Here is a 6000-nt window from a genome sequence, read left to right as displayed (position 1 = left end):
AGGAGAGTCTCTCCATTCCAAAGTCACTCAGAGCCTCATTTCTACATGTCTAGCATAGGAACACACTTTACACAAATATTCTTGCTCATTTCAATTCAAAACAAGGTCTTAAATGCAGCGATGTTAGTTCTTTTGGTGTTCATTACCAATGCACATCCCTAGCAATGATTAGGCACATAGGAAGAGTTATCAACACAAAATCTAGTCCTGTTCATTGCAATCCCCCCCCCAAAATAAATAAATAAATAAATAAATATATATATAAAAGAAAAAAGTATGATATGTTGCCCTGATGAAAAATAAAGAACAGTTTTGCTGAATTCAGCAAACCTGGGGCACCAGAATACAAAACAAAATTGGCTTCAGGAGGGAGAGCACATAGAGCAGATTCATGGAGATCAGGATGTTTGAAGTCAGAATGCAATCTGCTTGCAAAGGTTGTCCTGTGGCTGAAGAGCTCTGTAAGGGCTCTCAAGTGAGTGGTATAAGTTGAAAGTAAAATTGCAGAAATACCAGAAAATGCAGAACTGATAGATCTAGAGGAAAGTAATAAAAAAGCCTCTGAAAGGTGACTGAAATAACTACTGCTTATGTAAACGCAGTACTTCTCATTCTTTCCTGCCACAATGCCTTTGTGGTGAGGTCTTTGTTTCTTTTCTAAACACACTGAAGAACATTAGAGATTAAAACATGCAGAGTGTTTCAAGTGCAAAATTAAACTTGAATTCTGATTTTAAAATGTTGTAATTGAAATAAAAAAAAAAAAAAAAAAAAAAAAAAACACAACATTTCTTACTTCCACTTTAATGAGCCACTGACAATTTTTCCACCCCATTTATGCTTTAGCATTTCTTTACAAGAAGTTATTCTAGCTGATGGGAGCAAGGAAGGCTCTTGTACATCCATATTCCTGGTGGAACTGTCTCTCTCCTGCTTTAAATTAGTCCAAAAGTCTTAGAGAGAAGCTTTCATAAAAGCAAATTAAATATCTAATTCCATTTCCATCTCCATCTGCAGACTAGAAATACACACATTAACAAGTTGTTATATGTTGTAATACCTACCACAATAAGAATTTGCAGAAGACTTATTTTAGGACTCTTTATATGAGAACAAGAGAGTCTGTAAACCAATTCATGCTTTTCTGCAGCAAGTCAGAAACATCACCCCATCCACTCATAATATTGCACAATAACAATTTATAGAGCTTAAGGACTGACAAAGGTTTCTGAGACAGATCCCCTTTCAGGAGGGCATCCCTCTTGGTGGAGTGTTTAATTTATCCGTTAGTTTGCAGATGAAAAATGAGTTAATATTATTCTGGGGGAATTACATTATGCTTTACTAAACTTAAAGGAAAAAATATATACAAAGGCAGGATAACTCACATGGATTGCCTTAGCTGTATAGGTCTAAGCTATGCAATATTTCAATACACTACTGAACAATTATGTGAGCAGCTTCATTGAATTCAATGGGATTATTCTTTTGAGTAAGGATTCAGCTAGCACAGTAGGGGGGTTACAAATCTCGTTCATAATTTGTAAAGCTGTAGATTGGAATATGACACAGTTAATATACTGTAGCCTGAAGTTCTGGTGATTACAAAGACACACATTTAAGCAGAAATAATCAGAAAAAGAATTCTTAATTAGAAATTTATGTGACTATCAGCAAATCACTCTGAGATCCTTTGTCAATGAGAAGTACTATATAAATGCAAATTTCTTTCATGGAGTTCATTGCATTTATCCGTTTTATTTTAAAAAATCAGGGGTTTTATTGAATTTTAAATACTAAACATGAAAGGGCAGATACATCTTTGTTGTAAATTTTTGAAACTAATGGAGTTACAGCACAAATGAATCTGACCCTGAATATCTATTGTGCATTACTGAAAACAGAGAACAATGCAATTTCAGCATAAGAAATATACTCTTCTAATCTAAACCAAGCTCTCTTCCTTCATCACACTTCCATATCCTTTGTTCCTTTGTACTCCTGATTTATTTACAAATGTGGTTCTGGTAATTTGAAAAATTTTTGTTCTTGTTGTTGCTTTTGTTTTTCAAAGAACTCTTCACTCACATTAATTGACTCAAATCCATAAAATACTGTCACCCAGATGGTTTCTATATAAAAAACATTTTCTTACAAGGTCTTTCTAGGTTGTAAGACTCAGGTGCTTTGCTGGAATGAGGGAAAATATGTAAGAAAGGTATTTTAATCAAGAAAGAGTAGGAAGGAGAGTTTTTTTTTTTTTTATTTGGTTGGTTGGTTGTTTTTTGGGCATTAAAAAAAAAAAACGTGTTTGGAATACAAAATGCTAGTGACATAGGGAGAAGTAAGTGTTCTTTGAAACCATAACAAGACAAGGCAGCATATCCAAGCTGATGGCAACAGGTCCAGTTTTGTAGTAATGCTCAAGAGAAGGACTGAAACCAGTGGCCATTACTGATGCTTTTCTGCATTTATTCTACCAAGCTGGTAACTTCTGTTATAGATCTTACACCTTAGTTGTAAGCAGTTTCCAACATAAAAACCACAACCAGCCCAGCAGCACACAAGGACAAGTGAATGTCTAAGGAAGACCTGAGCAGGTAGCAAGGAACAAGGGCATCCTTCCCAATTGCCTCCTTTGATTACCAGCTCCTTTAGAGCCTTCTACCCAAGAGTGTCTCTGCTGGGTTTTATGCTATGAAATAGGAAACATCTTTGCAATTTTTGTTGCATCCGACATTACTACTAAGCCAGGCTTTCAGACTGTCCAGATATTCTTGATTTGCTACCAGAGCTTTTCCAGGGCAGATCTAGATCCTAGAGATGATGCTTGCTGTTAAGCCACAACACTCCACCTCATGCCCTGATTTCAGACCTTTTCTAGAAGTGATTCTAAGGCTGATTCTAAGTCTCTTGGATTGTGAAAAAAAAGAACGAGCAGAAACTGAAGTTTAGATACATTGCTTTATTTCCAAAATGGTATCTAATCTAAAAATATTTTAGGTTGAGTCTTACAACATGCTGTAAAGAATTTGATGAAATATTCTATGTCCTACCAAAAAATACTCAAAACAAACAAAGAAAAAAAAACCAAACTCCTGTTAAGTAAATATTATGGTGTTAGTCAATAATTACTGTAAGAAGGGTGAAAATGAAGACCTTGAAACTACTAAGCTCAGATTTTAGAAATAGATTCTCTGCAGCCACGTGCAGTGTCTGAAGCCACATGAATATGCAGTTGATAGCATGGAAGGCAGAAATCTGTCACTTAGCACACACAGGAAAAAAAAAAAAAAGTATATTTTGGATTTTTGGATCCACTAGGGATCAGAAAGAGCTGGAGGAACTTGAGGATGTTGGCCATACCCCGCAGTGCTGATTACCACAGCCAACTCCTCTTTCTGGTTGAGCATGAGGAAGAATAACAAGAGTTGTTTTTCTTGAAACTTTTGCATTGATGCTCTTGGAGGAAAAGTTATCCCACTCAAAGATAAACATAGAAACAACAGTCCAGACATATGTCAAGATATAAGCATTACTGCAAGACATGACATGCCTAAGACACCAGATAATTCTCTTCCACATTGGCACGCTCCACAAAGTACAGCCAGTTCCATTCTTCACATAATTTTCCTACCTTTACCAGATGATTATTAAGAACTCTTCAAAATAAAAGCACCTTGAGAAGAGATTTGAAGCAGAGGGCAGTATGTCAGTGCAGAGGACGGAGGGATTGATTTCATCTGAGAACACTTTAAAGAAAAGAGTATATGAAGTACCTGAAGTACTTCAGGGGCGTGGTGCATAATTTGAGACCGTATCCTGTGCATTTGGTAGCACAGTATGCTGGAAAACATTTTCACATCAGATATCACCCTGATGTTGTTTTCACATCCTTTGGCATTTTGTAGTTGCTCTACATAAAAGCACCAGATAGACACAGAATCAGTTCTATCTGTACTGGCTGAAATATCTAAAATCAGAATGAGATCTCCATGCAAGAAGCAGCAAACACACACACACACCCCCCCTCAACATCAGTATTCACACACTACTTTTGCAACCCAAACCAGAAAAGGTGTATTTTGGTGGTTATGTACTGCAAATGTAACAGTATCTATTTAAGAAGAAAAAGAAATGGTAGCAAATTCAATAGTAAAGACGGTTTAAAGCTTTTATGGTTACATTCATGCATAGAGGAAGAAAGGCAGTAATGAATGTTCTTGTGGAGGTTGCTTAGTACTGTTTACCTCAAAGCAAACTACCATTTAAATGCTAATAATTGAATTCTCTGTCAGTGAAGGCTGTCTTGAAGGAACAGAAAAATAATTTCAAGAGACATTCAGCGATGCATATTAGATCTGGAATGACAATAAATTGCCACTGACTCTTTGAAAAGAATGACCAAAGCGTTTAAGAACGACTCTGCTGAATTCAATAAACAATTTCCAGGTGATTTCATTAGATAACGAGAAATTCTTATTTATTAAATTACCAGAAGGTCTCAGCAAATGGGCAAATAGTTACAAGTACTAGCAATACAACACATGGGCAGCATTTGTTTTCAATCCTAAAAACAGATACAGGACCCTCACTGTTTAGGAGAAACTGCACTGCTTTAAGTTATGGAGTCAGATCTCAATTTTATAGACTAGATATCATCAACAAATATTTTTTTCTGATTTCAAGGTCTTTGGATAATTCTTTTTTGTACTGCATTTCCAATTCACTAATCATTTGTAATGTGTACTCTAAAATCACCAATGATGTTTTGAGTTACCATCTTCTGCCTACTTCATTAAATCATCTGGCATCAAGTAGATAAAGCAAGGATGTGACTCTGAAGAGACTGTTTGCTGTCAACAACTTAAAGCTGCATCTAAGGTGGCTCCTTCCCAGAGTCCAATTAAAGGCACCAATGCTGCATCAGTGAAGCCACAAATCCAGGCAGCTGCTAACACTTTCAGCATCCACTTTATTTAAGAACTCAAAAACAGCAGAAACAAGTCAGACCAAAGATCCACCTGGCCCAGTACTATTCCTCCAATGCTGAACAATGGGGGATACTTAAGGAAGTAGTTACTTTAGGAACAGCATAAGTGTACCATGACTCTTCGATATTACTACTTCAGTTTCTGGAAAATTTTATGCTCAAGAGCTTCCTGCTGTACAGATCACTGACTTTGTGTTTAAGAGCCCTGCTTTACTTCCCCCCCCCCCCCCCCCCCCCTCCCCCCCCCTCCTGTGAATAGGTCTAATTTCTTTTTGAACATGTGCAAGCCTTCAGCATCCCTGACACCACTTTAGTATGAGCTCAATAGCTTATCTACATGTTGTGAGAAGGACTTTCTCTGCTTTAGCCTGCCTCAGGCCAGGTCTGTTCATTGTCCTTAAATGAACAGTCATTCCCTCTTCCTCCTTCTCCAGCCACCTAAAACATCATAAACTTTTGTCATAGCTCCCTTCATTTTATCTATTTATTTATTTATTTTTACAGGCAGCATCTTCATTTATTTAACTTGTCAAGCTATTCCATAATCTATCACCATCAATCTTCTGTTAGAAAACGTCTGCAAGCAACACAGTTCTTACTAAACTCACTAACTGGTGATTATATACACGTAGGTGCATACAAGTAGCACAGACAATGGCAACAGAATATACTGTACTTCAATAACTTTTCAGTTGAATTTATTTCCCCACCTACTCCTGCAATCCACTCAATGATAAAAGTTGAATGCACAGCAAAAAACACTTTCAACAGTTTCAACAGGTCATTTTGGAGTAAAACCTCCTTAAATACATAAGATCATAAGATACACATTTTTCACTTTTTTTTTTTTTTTTTTTTTTTTTTTTTTTTTTTGTCTTCCTGTGGTAAAAGGAAGCACATTTCTAAATCTTTCACCAACAGCCATAAAAACAGTAAGGAGAAATCTGACACTGCCACAGGTCTGTCACTGTAGAAAAATGGACACCTGCTCTTGCCAAAGAAGGTAC

Source organism: Aythya fuligula, chromosome 1 (genome assembly GCF_009819795.1).
Source record: "Aythya fuligula isolate bAytFul2 chromosome 1, bAytFul2.pri, whole genome shotgun sequence".
Taxonomy (NCBI): Eukaryota; Metazoa; Chordata; class Aves; order Anseriformes; family Anatidae; genus Aythya; species Aythya fuligula.
The sequence above is the reverse complement of the archived record's forward strand: the minus strand, read 5'-3'. Positions refer to the sequence as shown.